Source organism: Furipterus horrens, unplaced genomic scaffold (genome assembly GCF_987537825.1).
Source record: "Furipterus horrens unplaced genomic scaffold, mFurHor1.1.pri manual_scaffold_1, whole genome shotgun sequence".
Classification (NCBI taxonomy): domain Eukaryota; kingdom Metazoa; phylum Chordata; class Mammalia; order Chiroptera; family Furipteridae; genus Furipterus; species Furipterus horrens.
The window spans coordinates 19,734,478-19,755,245 of NW_028327171.1; the positions used below are offsets into that span (position 1 = coordinate 19,734,478).

The following is a 20,768-nucleotide window of genomic DNA, read 5'->3' on the forward strand; positions in this document are numbered from 1 at the left end:
AATATAATGTCCCTACAAGATAAAAGCCTAATGCATTACAGTATCTGAGCTATTTTCAGCCCTGATATTCTGGTGCTGTAATGAGAAAAGTCCTTCGTGATATTCCTCTTTAAATCCATAGGTCTTGTCATTGTTAGTTAGTTTGTTTCCTCTTCCTTTTTTCTTTCTAACAGACTATTATATACCATATAATTCAGTTGGGTTGCAAAAACATTAATAAAGTTATAAAGTAAGTTATTTGGAAAATAAAAAAGAATGTTCCTTGTATTGAAGTTTAGTATCACTAGTAATTTAGAGCTTGCTTGAGATAACTCGTCTTAACTAGAGAGAGCAAAGAAGTTTCATGCCAAGTGTTGCTGTGCTATTAATTGTGTACATAGTCATCTTTAAACTGAGCCTGATAAAGAAGAAACAGAGTTTGTGACTACTGTATGTAAACCATGTAGAATAAATATTGGCAAATAAATAAAAATGGAAAACTGTTTGGAAATCAGTAAAAACATGAATTTTAGTTGTATCTAAAGTGATGATACTTTTTTTTTAAATAACCAGATTACTAGAGCAGTATTCTTTTAAAAAATAAAGTGAAAACATGTATCAATGGATTTAGAGCTAGTTTTATCATAACTGCCAACCTAGCCAGCTGACTGAACTCTCCAGGAAATATCTTTATCCATTCAATGCATAATTTGTAAAAGTTCACACATTATTCATTGGACATTTCTATTAGGGTGAAATACAGATATATTCTACCCTTCAATTTGCATATCATGGTTTTCTGAAGTATTTACAAAACATTTTAATGGAGGGACATTGTTATACAGACAATACATTTGCATTTTTTATTACATTATTTTCACCTAAATAAAGTGATAAGAACAACAAAGATAAATAGGCACACTGTGTTGACTTGATATTAATATTTATACTAAAAGATAATATAAAATAAATCAGAAGAGAAACAAACTCTCAAGTAATTAGAAAAATTGTTTTAGAAAACATCACAGAATGAAACTACAAGGTTATATTAAGTATATTAAATTTCCTTGTAGAAAATTAATATGAATAATATTTTAAAGTGAAAATAAGAAAATAGGTAAAAATGTCCACAAGTAACAAAAGGTAATAATACTAGATATTTTAACTCATCGATCATGTCTACCAAATAAGCAGTAACAAAAAATTTCATAGGTAGAAATATTTACAAGTAATTAGAATTTTAAATTTTTCAGAAGTTTTGTTTTTGAAATACCACATTTTAAAGACTTTCATTTACTTATACATAGAGAAGATATGTTAAGAAAATTAAAAATTTCCAGCAAGAAAAGAAAAAGCAAATATTAGCTATTTAGCAATACCAATAAATATAGAAGACATAATTTTAGAAGGCTGAAATAGAATCTCTTTTGAAAATTACATTTTAAAAGATATTTAAAATATATATTATTTGTCTCCCCAAGCAGAATTAGACCTTTTTTATGAATGAGCACATAGAAATTAAACTTGGGGGAGGGCATATATTCCCCTAAAACCGAGGCTGTATATAAGAACAAGTTATTCTTGACTAACTCAGCCCATCAAATGGCCAGAACCATCACTGGCAGCAGCAGAATCTTATCATTGAAACTCAAATTACTTGTCAGCTTTACTGAAGTTTCTAGAGTGAAACCATCTCAACAAAAGCATGTTTTTCATTAGGTTTGTGTTCTTGGATGCTTTGTCTAGTATATATAAACTTCCTTCAGAGACACAAGAAATTATATGACGCCTATCTGATAAATGCACACAGAATAGCCAACTTTTTATGTTTGGAAATAAGTTCTTTTAAAGAAGACACTACAAGAAAAAATATGTAGTAATAATAACTATGTCTCTCTTTTTGTAATAGTATACAGTGTAGATTCAATTATATTTAATTATAACTCAAAATTAACTGCTTTTGAGGGATGAAAAAGGAAATAATCATAATGTTCTTTAATTAAAATTTCATTTAATTAAAAATAAATATTAAAATACAGTACCTCACTAATACCTTTAAAGGTGTTCTTTTTATAAAATGTCTTCTTTAAAAGAATGATTATCTATTTTTATGTCCCTTGAGAAAACGTCAGAGAGCAATGAACTAGACAAAGGTAGGCTTTATAGACATTGAGTTAGAATATAAAATAAGCATGTATAATTCATAGAGAACAATGCCTTTTGAACAAAAAACAAGCCCCAAACCACAAGAGCATATATCTGTATGAAGTTTTCATTGTGATAACTGTATAAACACTAAATCGTTATTTAAAAATTAGATCATCACTAAAATAACCTGAATTTTGCAAAATTGATTTATTCTGGTATAAGAGTTCATAATGATTTTAATTTTATAAAAAGGAAGGAGTACTTTTAAAAGGTTCAAAAACTATAAGAGAATCATGCAAATATATCCACAGTTCTTCAATAGGTGACTTTATTATTACATGCAAAGATTTGTTGCAAAATTCTGCTTCAAAATAGTGTTTTACTTCCTAATTTTGATTATTTAATCAATAAATAACACTCCATTGAAATAAAAATATGAAAATTATAAGAAATATTTATGTCTAAGTTGCTTTTCATCTTAATATAACATTTCTTTTGTCATACTAGATATTGCACTTTATTATGATAATGAAATTCTTTCTAAAACAATAATCATAAAATTTCCTCCATTTCAAAACTTTCTCTGAACAATTTCTTTAAAAAGTACATTTTAAGAGTAAGTTTATTCACTAAATTCTAATTTTTTATCTACCTAAATATATTTCCAATGCCTTAAACAATTTAAAAAACTATTCAATTAAAATTATTAAAAATCAACTCATTAGGTACAATCTGCCCAATTATGTCTATGTTCTTCACATAATATAAAAATAATTTTATCCAACTAACAAATATAGACTTTTACTCCATATTAAGAAAAGTGTCATTGTACAGTTTACATTTGAATTGGATAACTTTGCATGTGTAATTTTGAAAATAGAAAATAAAGATGCAAACATTTTATCTTAATCTTTAAGACAACAATTCACTATTAATTAAGTCAACCAAAATATGGTTACATTTTCATTTATTCTTCACACCTTTATATACCATTAAGAATTATAAAATAGATCATATCTGTAAATGTTAACATTATTAAGTTAATAAACCTATAAGCCCCTCTAAAAGATATGTATTACAATAACTTATTGTAGCAGTAGATATTCAAGGAAACCTGAACCCTATAATGAATATGCTCTAAATATTTATTTTGGATGTTTAAATTCATTCTTGTAATTTTGGGGCATAGATAAAATTTTTTTTGGAAAATGTTATCTGGAAAGATATTTTAGCCAAGTGTTTTGATAGCACCTCACATGATTAAACATGTTCACAATAATGAATGTAAATAATTGTAGGTCCTCTAAACATCTTTTTGCCCTGATAAATATTTATCCTTTATATTTGTGATAAGGTCTATTGTCCACAGTCTTATCAAGGCAGAAGCTGGTGAGGGACACTCCAAGGGAGTTGGAAAGACCAAGGTTGTGGAATGGGTGTTTCTGTACAGAAAACATTTAATTAAGATCATTTCTGATTTTGAATCTCCCTCTGTGCTGATGAAAAGGAAGCTGCAAAGAACAAGGAGACCTTCCCACTGGCAGTAAACAGGGTAGAACAAATATCCTGCAGCTCCAAAACAAGGAAACATGGGCCTCCCTGCTGGCAAGCAATGGGAGGAAGTTACCTCCCACAGACTTCAGAGAGAAGTCCAAGAAAGGGATATAGGTATGAGCATTATTGGCACAGGGAGAAGGAACAGGAAATGGAGCTAAACCCTTCATCATGGTTTAGTTCCACTGTAGTGTAATAAAACAGGCAGATTTCTAAGCACAACATCATTGGGGCTTAGTATTGCAGAAATCATGGCTGTGAAATTTCTAAAGGAAGCAGAACTCTAACACTTCTGTGTTAACAGCAAATCATGCATCAATAGGCTGCTTTTGTGTGTCAGTGATGAATATTATGTCTTGTTACTAACTCACATTGATTATAAATGATTTTCCATTGAATCACAAACATTAAATTAGCATAATAAAGCACTTTATTAAGTGGTATTCTTTAATGAAGAAAACAAAATAGAATCTCTATGTTCAAAAACTTCAAATATTTTTAAGTGTACTTTATTAATTTTGCTGTTACAGCTGTCTCAATTTTCCCCTCTTCTCCCCCAACCCTGCCTGGTACCACCCTTCCCTCCAGCAATCCCCCCTCCCCATTAGTTCAGGTCCATTTAGATTCTCCCTTTTCTATACTATTGTTAACATCCCTCTGTCTATTTTGCTCCTACAAATTATGCTTCTTAATCCCTGCACAATTTTCCCCATTCTCCTCCTTCCCCCTCCCAGCTGATAACCTTTCAAATGATTTCTATATCTATGATTCCGTTCCTGTTCTACTTGTATTTTGGGGTTTTTTTTTTTTTTTTTTTTTTTTTTTAGATTCAGTTTGCAGTTGTGAGTTTGTTGTCATTTTAATGTTCATAGTTTTGATCTTCTTTTTTATAAAAAAAAGTCCCTTTAACATTTCATGTAATAATGACTTGGTGATGATGAATTTCTTTAGCTTTACCTTGTCTGGGAAGCACTTTATCTGCCCTTCCATTCTAAATGATAGCTTTGCTGGATAGACTAATCTTGGTTGTAGGTCCTTGCTTTTCATCACTTTGACTACTTCTTGTCTTCCCCTTTCTGCCTGCAAAGTTTCTTTTGAGAAATCAGCTGATAGTCTTATGGGCATTCTTTGTAGGTAAACTTTGCTATTCTCTTGCTCCTTTTAAGATTCTCTCTTTATCTTTAACCTTTGGCATTTTTATTATGATGTGTCTTGGTGTAGCCCTCCTTGGGTCCAACTTATTTGGAATTCTCTGTGCTCCTGGAGTTGTATATCTATTTCCTTTGCCAAATTGAGGAGGCAAAGAAAGATGATCCAAATGAAAGAACAGAACAAACCCTAGAAAAAGAACTAAATGAAAGGGAAGTAGCCAACCTATTAGATGCAGAGTTCAAAACACTAGTGATAAGGATGATCAGAGTACTCATTGAATTTCCCCAACAATATTTTCTTCTTAAGGCTTTTATATATGTAATCTGAATTTTTGAAGTCCAGTCTCATGGTCTTATACAAAAACATACAATTATAAATTATATTTGATTTATTAGGTTTTTCTGGATTATTCCTATTAAAATTAAATAATAAATAAATAAGTAAATAAAGGCCAATGTTCCAGTATTGTATAATCACATTAAATAAATCTTCCCATCAACTGAGTCCTGCATGTTAAAAATAAACTTCCATATGTCCCTTCAGAAACTGTCCATAGGCAGGTGGTTCTTTCTTCTTTATACTTTTGGTTGAAACATTAGGATTTAAATATTACTAACAAACAATAATATTTCCAGTGACATAACAGTGGCACCTTGGTGGCTATGGTTTGTTTTGTTTTCCAACTTAATAGAATACAATGTTTTAGTAATAATCTAAAAATGCCTAAAGGCCAGAATAATTGCTGTTGCTAAAATATTTTCTAAAAAATATTGGAGATAAATGGATAGTAACAATGATAAGTTTATATTTTTAAAGCTAGGATTATGTGTTTATCATAAATTGGCTCTTTATTTGACTATAAAATGAGGTAAGAGTTATGCAAAAGAACCACAGAGCATGAAGCAGCAGAACACAGTATGAGATTCATATCAATGAAATACATGAAGAAGCAGTTGCGCTTTAAAGATATAATAAACCTGATTCCCCTTCTCACTAGTTTGGGGTATATAGGGACACAGTTCTGGCACTCTGTTCTCAGCTTTTCTATCGGAGAAGGAGCAACAAAACAAAGATATTCTACAATACAGGCTTGTGTTTAGAAGGAAAAGATACAATACCATCCAGTATTATAAATAAATGAGTCCTTAAAAAGTCTTAACCAGAAGAAGATGACTGGGGAGCTCACTAAAACTTGTTCACAAATGCTCCAGCCAATCCTCCTTCCTCCCAAGCATATAGTTGGGATGTACCTTCTCATCCTTTTTGAATTAGATGTGCTCATATAACTTGTGTTGGGAAACACAATGTGAACAGATGTAATGCTTTAAAAGCTAGCCATCCACTCACTAGTGTCTCTTTTTCTGCTATGTCAGTCAAGATAGTCCCTCTTCAGTTTTCCTTGTTCTACAGTGTGAGTGAAAACTGAATGTTTGTTGAGATAAACCAATGAAATACGGGATGGCTTCTTAATGCAGCACAGCCTACACTATTATGACTCACAAAATATATAAATTCCAAAAGTTCAAAATTATGAAGATTATACCCAAAGGGCTACAATAAATATAAAATCCCTTTGGCCTATATTTGGTAATTTAGATACAAATTGATGGTGTCTTCATCTCAAATAACTTTATTTTTAAAACCTACAATTCTAACCACCAATGTCAGCACTCTAGGTTTTTCTGTTATCCTCTCATTTTAATAACAGGAAAATTGAATTAAGTGATAAATTAATTACACAAATATGTTACACAGTCTATAACAGTTAAGTCCACTACCAGGACTTAACTGTTGAAGCAATAGGGAGACCACTTTGTAAAGTACACAGTTTTCTAACCACTTTGCCTTATATCTGAAACCAATACAGAAAAATATTGAATATAAACTGTAATTAAAAATTAAAAAGAAAAATAAAAAAGAAAACTATTGTCTTAAAGCAAAACTACAATAAAATTGTATAAAATTTTTATTCATAAACTGATGTTTGAATGAGTAAATTTAACAGAAAAATGAATATATGTGGATGTCAACATTAAAGACCATGTTCAAAAGAGAGATTTTAGTCAATGACCATATACTTATGAAAGTGTTTTGTACAGTGTGACATACCATATAAAATTTAAATTCCCAGAAAAATAGATCCTTTTACAATTAATAAAATATTTTTTAAATGTGCCTTAAATTCCATACTTTAAATTGATCAGTCTTCGTTAACTGTTGTCAGTCTTTGTTCAAAATATACTATAACTTACCACATAGATGTGGTTTATGATGTGCCTTTGTCAAGATGTATGCCTGAAGGATGTGGCATATCTACATTTTGCATAAGACTGTTTGGAGAGTACTTCCTCTATTGGAGTTCCTCTGGTATAATTTCTGTACCTCTAGGTTTTACAATGTGTGGAGGTTTTATTATTTGTGAATGAATGAATGAATAGAAAGAAGAAATGTATTTAATTAAACAATGATAACAGTTTTTTGAAAATTTACTATGTACAAAGTACTTGGATGTATGCTACAACACAGGTTCTCAATGCTGGGAGATTTAATGAGTACCAGAACCTGAGTCCCAATGAAAACCAATTAAATCAGAACCTTTGCAGGTGGAACCTGAGTATTCCCCTTCTCCCACCAAGTAGATTAGTGGGTCATATGGTAAGTGTATGTTTTACCTCTCTTTTACCTCTTATGATTAAGGTATACAATTTAATTGGTTTTGACAGAAGTAGATGTATAATGTCACCACAATAAAGTTTCATTCTCTATTTCCAAGTATTTAAAAAATCTTCGAAGGTTTTTCAAATAGGTAGCCATAGTTGAAAGAGATAAATAGGAATGATCCCTCTCTTGTAGTATAGCATCACTGTGGAAGACTAGCAATTAGATAATTCTAACTAAGTACAAGAAACACTAAAATAAGTCTAAATACAAAAACAAGCATTATGTTTTGAGAGAGAAATAAGAGAAATTAAGTATAATCTGATGATGCATTTCTATCTAAAATCATTTATATTTTATAACATTGCTACATAACAAAATCATGTTTGACATCTAAAATAGAACTTTAAAATACTTCTTAAAAACTCAATATAAAATAGATTACTCCCCTCTGAATCATAAAAATTACAGTATTTCAAATAATACTCAAAACATATTACAATGAAAATAAATCAATGTTAATTTTTGCTGTAAATCATAATTACTTACCTACAAAATAGTACTTACTAGAGGCTATTTTGGAATTTTATATATTTAGAAATTCAGGAATGCTTACATCAAGCAAAATTTTATTTTACTTTTAATATTGAGATATATAACTCTGTATATAGTTTAATTTGAGCCAGCTTCCTTGTTATAATAAATTAGAAGGTATTATGAAAGATTTTCTCATGCTTAGCTATCTATATTTTTCACTGCAATTGTGGTCCATGTATCACTTACTAGTTCCATGAATGTAATAATTCACTCAACCTTTCCAGTACTCTGTTTATATAATACGGATATTAGGTTAGAAGCTCTAAAAAAACTACCCAATATATAAAACTCTAATTTTATGATTCCGTACACAGAAGCTCACCTTTTACAGCTGAAATCTTATCAACATTGGGAAAACTATGGCCATTTTAACCTATTAGGTCTCTCATGTGTTGTTTCTCAACCTTAAACAGTAGGGTTCTTTTGAAGGAAAAAAATATCTGTTTGCAGATGTTCGCTATGGATCTAAATTATATTTTCTAAATTTAAATATAAAAACTAAGTATGAATTCCTAGAGCTTATAACTCTGATAAAACTATAAAATCAAGAGAAATTCACAAAATATAAACAAATCTACAAAGCAAAATTCATTTTCTCCCTCCAATAATAGAACTAGAAAGTGGAAGATTTTCTCTATTTCTCAAGATACAGGAAAACGATGTCTTGACAAAGTGTCTAAGTCAATTGAGAATAATGTTTTCTTCATTAATGGTTGATAAATCAGTGCAATCATAGTACGTTCAATCTAGTTTCCTTAATTATTTAAATGATCAAACAATCTGTCAACTGTTCAGACTGTGTTACTGACAATGTGTGGGAAATGCTATGCATTACACTATTGAGAGCTAACATACCTTGACCCTTGGAAAAAGTGACTAAAACCAAGCTGTTAACATTTAAAATGTATTATTACAAAGATGTAACATTTGGTTCAAAACTTTTAACTAAACAAAAATATGATAGGGAAAATCTAGCTTCGCTGCTTTTCCTATGATGAAGACAAAGAGAAACAATGTTTATTTGATCTAAGTTTTGTGAAGTAGCTGCTAAATTCATTCAGTCTAATATCAATATCTCCTCTTTCACACGTTCTCATAACCCATATTTTTTACAAGCTGAGACCTACCCTTTAATTTAAAAATCAAATGTCTAATTACATGATCTAAAAAAAGAATGAAAATTACATAATCATAAACACTTCAATTTGGACATCAGAAAAAAATCATAACACTGTAGTCTTGGAGGCAAATTATTTGATAGTATATGCATACAATCATTTTTAATTAAATCAGAAAAATCTACATGTATTATATAATAGTTATAGTTCATCATATTTCTTAAACTTATACTCAGGACACGAACCATTGTTTCCTTTAACCTCCACAGATTTAGAAGCAGTCAATCTCAGAGTGTTAATCAGCTATAACTATGATTCTAAGTAAGACCCTGATACTTCAAGCCTCAATTTAGCATTCAGAAAACATAGTTTAGAGTAGATCATTTCTAAGTCACATATATGGATCTTATTTGTATGGTATTCCCCTAATATAAACTTTCAAAAACCCCTATAAATTACCAAATTAAACAATATTTTCTTAGTCTGACATACCCAGGACACCATAAGCATCTGCTTATTATAAATATAAATCTTCTAAAAAATAATAATCAGCAACATTGTTAAATAGCCACCAGATGTCAAAAAATGGCCTAAATACAAAAACGCCATAATATACAGTAATCAAATGTGATTATATTCAGGAATGTGGGGACAGGGAATGGCAAATAGATTGAAAAAAGATAAACTCGGTACTAAGGTGTGGAGAAAATCAAATGGCATGTTGAGGAGTTTGGACTTTTTCCTCTAAGCAATATAAAGTCATCAAGATTTTTGAAGGGTTGATTCTCATGATCACATACAAATTTTAGGAAGTACTCTGATGGTAGCGTGGTTGATGGACAAGAGAGGAGAGAATATAGAAATAGGAGCTTATAAAAAATCAAGGAGTCCATTGTGTCATTCCAAAACTGAGGTAATAAGTATAGAGATAAAGAGAAATTAGAGATTAAAAGTAAATATGTGATCAATAGGATTTTCATAAAGATCGGTTAAGGATAGGACAGAGTAGAGTGTAGCTAAAATATGAATTGAATAAAGATTTTATGTTGAGAGCCTATTAGATTTCCAGCACAGATTACTATCAACCATCCAACAGGACAGGAAATGGTAGGAGGTGCAGGTTAGAGATAAAGACTGAGCTCATTAAAGTTCCGGGTATCTTCAGATTACCAAATCAAACAACTACTAATGCAAATTGGAGGTACTAAGTGTCACAGAGCATCACACAAGTACGGGGAAGAGTGGACCTCCATTTCAGAATGGTATAATGACTTAGTATACCTGGTTAAACATGCTATTTCTGGTTACTGCTCATTGTTTATTGCATCACTGGAGGGAATAATTTGTACAGTCCCTTTTATCTTTTTCAAATAGAGGTGTCCCCTCACAGGGAATGGTACCAAAACAGAAAAAGGGCTCTGAAGGTATACGTACTTTCAGAGGTTATAATTTTAGACATCTTTATGAACTTGCCCAAACTACAGGTGTCGAAAATAAACAAATAAAAAATGAAGTTCACAAGAGACCACACACAAAAAAAAGTACCGAGAAGAAAAGCTGATGGAGTTAATGTCCTAGATGAAAGAAAAGTGGAAGATAGTGGGAGTAGCCTTGGGAAAGAATTACAATACTAAACACATCTTTAAGATAGGAAGGCATTTCTAAAGATCAGATTCTTGAATGGATGAATGCTGGATCTAAGCAGATTCTTAATTCTTCTCTCTGGCCCTAGTTTTACACCTATTGTAGTTGATCTTCTCCATTCCCAGGAGGCACATTTTCCTCAGTAATGTTTACTCAGATAACTCACCAGCTTATATTTGGTAGCTTTATCCTTAGAGTACAAATCTAAATGGTTTACTTGGACTTTGTAAAGATTTGCATGAACTAGCTCCATCTCTATCCAGTAGAGAGAATACCAGAACATAAAACCTGAATAATAAAATTACTTATATTAAATTGATAGAACTATATTCCACTTAGTATATGACATGGATTACATACTGTTTTCAAGCTTTCCCAAACATTTTAAAAGTTTGTCATACTCAGACCTTATTGTAAACAACTGAAAACACACATTTAGACACTTTCATAGAAATAAATCTATAAATTTTAATATAAAGAATGAGTAGACAAAATGTTAATCAGAATTAATACATAAAAAGAGTAAATAGTTCCTGCTTTTTTCTTTCTTGCTTTTTGAAAAAACCAATAAATTTGCAAACCATTGACATACAAAATAAATAAACACATACAAATTAGAATGTTAGCCTATCAAACTTATTCAGCAATAATTTTGCAAACCATAAGACTATAATTTATTAATATATGCTAATAATAAGAACGGCTAATAAAATAGGCAATATTTTACAGAATGTCAGATTGAAAATTAAGTCAATAAGTAAAATTCCAACAATATTTTTAGAAACTGGATGAAACTTTTTTTAATGATAAATACCACCTCCAACATAAATTCTGTGGTCTTATTATTTTACTAGTGTTTTTTATTCCAAAATTAGTAATCACATTAATGTCGTCGTCGTCGGCAGCCGTCCGTCTCGAGAGACGATGGTGTAGCTTCTTAAGAGTCTATCTGCACCGCCGAGAACGGTTGTGCAGTCCGACTCGGGAGTGACACGGTATCTGTCTCCTCCCGTGTTGAATCGACATCTTGCGATGACGCTGGAGTGTCCTCTCCAGTGAAGCTGAAGCTACAGAGCCTGGGCAGGGTGATATGGAGGGTCTGCTGTTGCCCATGCAGCAGACCCCCCCTCTCTTCGCAGCTGAAGGATCCAAGGGAAAGACGGAGTCAATACAGCTTGGCTTCAGGTGCGCCGCAGGAGTTGCCGGTGTTGACTACAACGTCAAACCGCCTTAGGGACTCCGGCTCCGGATTTTCTGTCGGGGTTTACTCCCTTAGCCTTTCCCCTGAAGAGGTATGCCGCAAGGCAGCGGAGGTTTTTTGGAATCAGAGTTTTCCTTCTCTGATGTGCCCTGACTGGAAGATCGAACCAGCGACACTTAGCTCGCAGGCCGACGCTCAATCCACTGAGCCAAACCAATTGCATTAAACCAGTAAATTAATTAAGAGAGAACTTATTTATAATATTGAGTCTTGTCTTTTAAGAATATCATGTGTTTCTCCATGAAGCCAAGGTATTTGTTAATGTTTCTCAGTAAGGTTTTGTCATTTTCTTCATGTAGTTAAGTTTATTCCTGAAGGGTATAAAAACAAATTTTTTTTTTTTTTTTGCTGCTGTGTGGGAATAAATGGCTTTTCTATTGTTATTTTCTAACTGCTTATTGCTGACATACAAGAGAGCTATTTTGTAGCCATTTTACTGCCTTTTCTTATTAGTTCTAAGACTTTTCCCATGGCTTCCTTATGTTAGAGAATCCTATTGCCTATCAACAATGATACCCTGCATCTTCTTTCCAAATTAAGGAATCTTTCAAAAACATAAAACTAATGGTTTCTGCTTCCTTGCTCCAATATCTGTAGTGCAAGATCCAAATTCCCAAAATGTGAATAGAGAATACCTTGTGCCCTTGCCCTCCCTACTAAAGCCTGTTTTCTGCATCCTTGCAGCATTCATCCAAGTACAGCCAACTCCAAGTTCTGACCGCTCCCCAAACTGAGGCCAACTCATACCTGGCCTCTTCCGTTTTTGCTGCCGATCTAGCTGTTCAAGGCTCAGCTCAAGTATCTCACCCAGCATCCTAAAGGTTCCCCATATCCCTCAGGCTCCCTAGTGCCCCTGGCTGTCTAATTCAAATTATTTGTCACCACAGTCTTTTCATAGCACAAACTGAGTTGGGTTGGGTAAGAACACAGCTTTGGTGTGAAAAACTGAGTTTGTATCTTAGATCCACCATTGCTAGATAGAAACCATGGCTAAGTTAATTCATTATGCATTTTTTAAAAGAAGTAAGAATACCTAACTCATAGAGCAGTTAGGGGGATTAAATGGGATAATCAAAGTGTTTTGTACAGTCTGGTTCTCGATAAGTCTTAAACTAGAGGTAGCTATGAATTTGTGTGTTTGTGTGTACGTGTGGTTGTAATGTTTGGTTTAGCTTTTTCTAATAAATTTATAATTGTTTTCATGACCCTCTGGACTATTAGCTTCTGAAGGGAAGCCTCTAATTGTTATTTTGGGTTTCTTGGGTGTGTTCTGGTGTAACCTGCATCACTCAGCTGTGCCCTTTGTTGAAAAAGTGGCTTCTCAGACTCCTTATACCTACTGAACCAGAGTCTTCAGAGCTTGGGCCCAGATACAAGGATTCTTCACAATCATCTTTCCATACTCTAACATTTGAGAACACTCTCTTAGTGCCCAAAAGTGTGTGTGCTTAGCCAATGTCGGCTGAATAAAGTGAATCAAAATAACTGTACTGAATCATAGCTTAGTTATCACTTTATCATTGGGGACAAAAGCAATCCTGGTTATAGTACACTGTCAAGACTTCCCAGTTTGTCTGTGATTCACCATTGAAGTTCAGGGGCTTTAGGCACTATCTGGAATATAGTTGGCACTTAAAACTTAGTGTTGAATTGGTAGATGGATGCATGGATATGATCACATTAATGTATATAATATATAATTATATTATTATAGTATATTATATATGTAATAGGATATAATATATAAATAATAATAATATATATAACTATTGAGAATATCGTAAAAGTTTCAATATGAATATAACCTCCTTAATAATACAAAAAAGATGTCAAGCAATGAAAGCACTGTACCATCCTAACTTTGGATCATTCATCCAAATTACCAAGTAACTAAAGAAGCACATCTATTATGGAATAAAAGAATAAGCTTCCAGCTATTCAAGGAGAATATAATATTAGCAAGTCAACTGCTCAGAGAACAAGTGATTGGGGCAGGGATTTGAACTCAAGCTACTGAGTCATTTGTGGGCAAATGGGGTGAATGTAAATCTTACATCATTATTACTCTCACTTTTTGAGCCCATTTGGCTGATACTACACTTGTCACAAACTTAAGCAGCAAATTTTAAGAGACACAGTTCTCAGTTACTTCCAAGTGGTTCTACAAGATGAATAATGACTGCACATCTCCCATCTCAAAACTTCAAGAAATACCCTGACTATTGTGATTCAGTGGGTTGGGCATCATTTCAGAAACCGAAAGGTTGCTTGTTTGATCCCTGGTTAGGGCACATGTCCGGATTCTGGGCCAGGTTCCTGGTTGTGAGTGTGCAAGAAGCAACCAATTGATGGTTCCCCCCTCTCTTCCTCCCTCCCTTCCCCTCTGTCTAAAAATAAATAAAATCTTTAAAAAAAAACCTTGAAGAAATAAATTCTTAATGAAGATCATCCTAAAAGTAAAGATTGACCAATTTATCAAGGTGTCAGAATGAGATGCAGAGTTCAATATCACTTTAATGTACATATAATTATGTATCTATTGAAGTACATACTGATGTTTTTATAATCTTTCTATCAGAAAATAAATAACAGAATTATCTGAAAAGGTAATGTTAAATGTACATTTCTATATACAGTCTACCTACATATGGTTTACAAAATATATTTGCTAGTAGTAGAGAAATTAAATTCCCAACATTGTACTGTATTTTGGATTTTAGAGGGGAATGATAAATAATACACAAGTTTCCATGGCATATATTTACATACAGGCATAATAAATTAAAAATAAATGAAAGTTCTAGTAGTTTTGCTTTTTATTTAAAAAAAAGTTAAAATATGATTGAGTAATGGTAATTCATGCTTCTCATTTCAATACTCAGAAACTTGCATTAATTTCTTGATGAACAAATATGGTGATATGAAAAGAAGCTCCACTTACCATTTAGATAGAATTCTTGAAATTTCATTTGGACAATTATCCTAGTAAAATTCTTGAAGATCTGAAAAATTAGAGTGATTGAGAAGGATTAAGAAAACATAATTTACATATAATTTTATAATATATTAATGCCATACGATCTTAGACTGATGACTGTTCCAGATTTCCACAATGATACATTAAACTTGGAATTTTCATTTAACATGAATACTGACTAAACTCAGGAAGTAGGCATGTCCTTTCATTTATTCACACACCACCTTTAGTGCTAGGAGCTCCAGCCTGCCTGTCCTCAAACTTAACCCTGCAGATTAAAAAAAAAATTCATTCAGAACTCTGACTCAATATTTCCCTCAAAAAAAAAAAAAAAAAAAAAAAGCCCAGAGACTATACCACTATTATTTTTTATTTTTTAATGCAAACTTTCTGTAGGGGAAATTGTATTATGTTTCTATGTGCTAATAGGAAATCTGTATCCTAAAAATTTAACTACAAATATTACGTAAACTCATTTATAATTTTAGTAATTATATCACCTCTGAAAATGTATTTGTTTTAGGTTACTGATTACAAGGTTATTCAGCCATAATACGCTAATTGCCAAGTACTTTTATAAAATCAGAAGAGTCCTCATTAGTCTAACTATTCCTTATTTTTAAAAGATGAGGAGTATGAGACCCAATGAAGGAGAAATAGCCTGGCTGAGATCTTAGCTTAGAGAGAGCACTATGACCCATGTTAAGTCTCAAGGCTTTAGCTTATCTTCCCATGGCATTATTTTAAAACATGTTTATTAAGGCTCTGCTATATACAAGGCAATGAACTGGGCACTGGATAATGAACAAAACAGATAAGAGACCTGCCTTCCTGAAGTTTAATTCTGGTGATCTTAGTTCATTGAATTATTGAATATAGTACTTTCTACTGATATAAATAATAAAGAATGCAAATATAAGCAAGATACCAAGATTTTGATATGCAGTTCTACCATGAGCCATGTCTGGTTTCCAATGAATATTCTTTATTTAACCTTGAAAATATATTTGGCCTGCAAAATACTTAGCTAAACATCTGAGTATCTTTGACATGTAGATAGACATTTTGTGCATAGATAACTCACAAATCGAAAAGAACACATTTTTGCATTGAATGCTTTAAAAGAATTTTTAAAATTTGCTTACTGATCTGAATGTGTTAACTTTCAGATTCAGTGTGAAGCTTAATAACATGATGTAGAGATGAAGTTCCCCATGTACAAATTAGCAAGTAGATTTCACATGGAAAAGTAAAATAAAGACCTTGAGATCCATTCTGCACATAATTTCTTAACTAGTGTTTTGTATTTGGTACTGAGCTCAGTGTTCTGCTTATAGTAGATATTGGCAAAATAGAATGATATCGTTACATGTAAAATATTGAATGTCTAGACTGCTGAAGCACATTCGCACTCCTTCCTTTTCATGCTTCCAACCAATAAAAGTAACTACCATTTAGTTACTTTACCTTAATAATTTTGTAAATATTATTTTAGAATGACTTTTATATAGGGTAATTAAAATTTCTTCTGCATTATAAAAATAGCCATTAAAATATGGAAAACAAACAGCCCAAAATAATGTACTAAACATGAATCCAAGTTCTGCCTACTAATTACAGTTTTATCTATTATTAAAACAATAAAGAGATATGCAGAATCTTAACCAAGTATAAAGTGATTATTAGTTAGTTTCCCTTGAGAGAGAAAGTCCAGAGGCTACTCTCTCAAGTCACTTAGAACTGCTTCTGTTTAGCAAGTAAGTCTTCAGATTTCCCATAAACTCCCTTAATATAACATTCAATATACTGAAATAGCAAATTATTTCACACACACACACAATCAACCTGTAGAATGGAACTATCAGAGGAGGCATGAGGAAAATTGTCTTTTATAACTTCATAGCTAAGGAGATTAGTTTCTTTTGTGCTCACCCACTTAGGACATAAGGAATGTTTTATGGCAGATGTGATAAAAGTAAAATTCTAATACATACAGTATTATATAATATAGTATTACATATATCATGTATCTGCATATTCACTGGAAATGTCTGAACTTGAAATTTGTGTCTTCCACTTTTAGTAACTAATTCTATTATATAAGGATATTATCTTTCCAGAATTATTTCATTTAGAAGTCACAAGCAATTGCATCACCAAGTTTGTAACCATTATCTTTGACCAATTTATTCCACCTTCCTTGGAGTAAATTTTTTCCAGTAGATGAGATCTCTACAGATTTTTCTGTAGTGACTTCACTTTTAGAATTAAAGTTAATGCATTCTTAAAAAAACACAAACACCTCAGATCTTATTGACCTATGTTACACTTCTATTACTAATCACTGCTATTATATAAATTTTGGTTGTGAGATTTGAATTTTTCAAAATATCAAATATCAGTTTTGTCTTTTTTTCTATTTTTACTTAAAATATCTCTGATTTATATCTTTGAAACACATGGTTCATACATGAATATTATGTCATCGGCTTAGAAAAATGTCAAAGATTGGTTTTTTTTAAAGTATTATCTTATTACTGGGAATTGGGAGGCCAAATAAAGCACCAGTGATAGAAACAATGTTTTACTCCCATTTCTTTCAAACAAGGCATTAACTAGGGGTCAAATGTTTATAGCAGAAATAAGCCTATATGCTTCAATTCAGAAGATCAACTTCTTTTAGCAGTAGTTTTACTATTAGAGAATAAATAATGGAAAATGTATAACTAAAAGAGAAAGGGGAAGAGAAATTCTGATAATGATGATAGTAGTCACTATAAGTTGTCAAAGACTTTAAGCCAGAGCACAACGTGACTTGAGTTAACATCTTTATGACATTTATTTTGGCTGCTAATTGGAGAATAGATGAGGATTGGGAGGGGGGGGGAGGTGGTAAAGTGGCTCTAGATAAGGAGGCAGAAAATTTGGAAGGCTGCTGTTGTAGTCCAAGCATAACACACTGATACTTTCAACTAGAATGCAGTAGTAAAAATAGTCATAAGCAAATTTAGTTAAGATGTTTGGACAATGAACTTAGGGGAAAAATTGAGGATTAGTCTGGTTTCTGGCTTGAGCAAGGAAGTAGATCTTAGTGATTTTTGTTAAAAGGGTATGTCTAAGAAGAAACATATTTGCTCATGGTGGAGCAGAGGACAATGGGAGGAAAGACTACTATTTGGCCATGTTGCCTTTGTAGATCTAAAAATATTGTTCTATAGGTCCTAGTAAACAAGATGTCCTGTAAAATACCATAATTTCTGCTTTAGCAACCATAAAGATAACAGCCAGATCTCCATTTCTGCTGCATCATGTTGAGGTGTTTTATGAATAATTCTCACATTTTATATCTTCTTACTCTCTCGCTCTTCCAGATCCTTTTGCAGAGGACATCAATAATACTCATGTGTCTCTTACTTTGAAAATGAATACATCCCTCTACCCTGTGGACTTCTCTAGTTTAATGTCCCTTTCACAGCTAAGTTCCTCAAAAGAGAACATGAACTTGTTCATCTGAACTCCTCCATTTATTTTTAATTCCCCTATGCTACTGAGTAAGTGCTTCCACTTCTACTACATTACTGAACCTGACCTCACCAAGGTCCCAGTTAACTTCAAATAGCAACACCTCATGGATTTTCTCTGGTGAGCCCTTTCGCTGGTTTCTCCTCCTCTTAAATATTATTTTTCTGCACATCTCGGTTCTTAATTTCATTCTTTCTCTTGTTAACATTTTACCTTGAATAATATTAACACCCCATTTATTAACTGATGATGACCAACAAATCAATATCTTTAACCTGTATTCTAAACTGTAGGTTCACATATGCAACTGGCTACTTGGCTTCTCCACCTCACACCCCCATAAACACTTCAAACAAAACGTGGCTAACCCCTGAGCTCCTTACCTTCCTTCCCAAACCTTCCCTTCTATTCCTGTTGGTGGCTAGCATGACTATGCATCCATTAACTCAAGGCAGGTGCTTGGAAATCAACCCCTACTACTGCATTTTCCACGTCCTCTATATTTTACCACTGACTGAATATTATTAATATTACTTCTCTAAAATATCCTGCCTCAACTTCTCACCTCCCCATCACCACCACTCTGGCTTATTTCATGTCTCAATATTACCTAAATGAATTGTCTCTTGTCTGCATTACTGCCAAAGTTCTCTATATAAAATGTGCAGCTCAGTTGTTCCCTTAATAAAACCCCGTAAATATGTCTTCACTGCCTAAAGGAAAAAAATTCTGGGACTTGAACAGAGCTTCTGATGATTTCCAAGATTTAACCCTGCCTTATTTCCTTATTGGCATTCTTATCTCTCACCAAAGCCTTCTACATGCTTTAACACTATGAACATGAACAATCCTGTTGCTGTCTATCCTAATTCCACAGCAGCTTCCACATGTTAATACTTCCTGATGATCCTGATAGAAGAAATTCTTGGATATTTTACCCTTGTTAATACAAAGTTCTCATATTGCAACTCTAATATTTTATGGAACTCATTGATCTTATACCTCTAACTTCTCTATAATGTTCTTGTCTCGATAAATCTGTGAACATGATGGGTGCTCAATATGTGATTGATGGTACTCAGGAATGAAGAATAAATAAATTACTGAATAAATGATTTATCCCAAAACCCTACTAAAAGTCCTAATATTTTTACACATTTGCTAAAATGCCCATGATTTCTTAATCCCATATTAAAGTAGAGCCCATAGAAAATAATACAACTATATTATGTAAACAGCCTAGTATGAAAAGAGCAAAGTGTCAACATAGGACAAATCTATTAGGTCAACTATTGACACACATAAGCCATTTCATGGACTTTGGCTACAGATAAACTTGAGAAAACAAATCCAAGTTAAACATTGAACTTCAGAATTTAGGGAGAAGGAAAACAACTAAAATAAAATACATATTCAGTTTAAATTCCATTGGCACTATTTCTAGATACAGCTAAAGTTAACTGTCTTGATCCTTATTTCCAAAACGAATCATAAGCAAAGCATATGAATTGCTTAAGGTATTCATCAAATAGTGACTTTTAAAAACATATGTAATGTTACTCATGTGGCTAAGTCAGAACTATACTTATTCAGTGGTACAGATGGAAGTGATTTGTTCTGGAAACCAAGATAGTATTATTTTTTATTACTTTTACCTGCAATTATAATTTACATGCTAGTGTGTATGAGGAGTTTCAGACCACAAAATACATTGACATATTTGAATCAGAATGTCATTATATTATAGCTATGAAATTTAGATTTGAAGTTTTCGCAATTTACTTTGTCACTGTATATTACATGTGATTATCCATTTTAATGTTTAAAATACATGCCAATATATAAATTCATCTTCATTGTCAAAGATTGAAACAACACACATGTATTTGTTATAAAAATGTTTTCCTTTCTCCTTTTTCCCAGTTTTATTCCCTCCACCAAGGATATTTAGTATATGTCATTCAAGTTATTGTTACACATTTACATATGTAGTTTTTCATATGTGTGATTTATTGTATGTACTATTCATTGTATTGCATTTCACCTTAATAGTAATACTTAAAGATATTGTTGCTAGAAGTATATATCGTCAAGAAATTGTTGAATGCATGATATCTTTTAACTAGAAATTCCACTTCTGCAAAAGAAGGCATAAACA

At 32.2% G+C, this 20,768-nt stretch overlaps 1 long non-coding RNA gene across 3 annotated transcripts in view; it reads right to left on the reverse strand.

Annotated features, from left to right (window-relative positions):
- LOC150020733 (uncharacterized) overlaps window positions 1-20,768 on the reverse strand; it is a 448,609-nt gene that overhangs the window by 296,147 nt on the left and 131,694 nt on the right. For all 3 annotated transcript variants that reach the window (XR_016509813.1, XR_016509802.1, XR_016509812.1), the window contains exon 2: window positions 15,053-15,113. This is a non-coding gene — a long non-coding RNA (uncharacterized LOC150020733). The remainder of the gene's footprint in view (window positions 1-15,052; window positions 15,114-20,768) is intronic.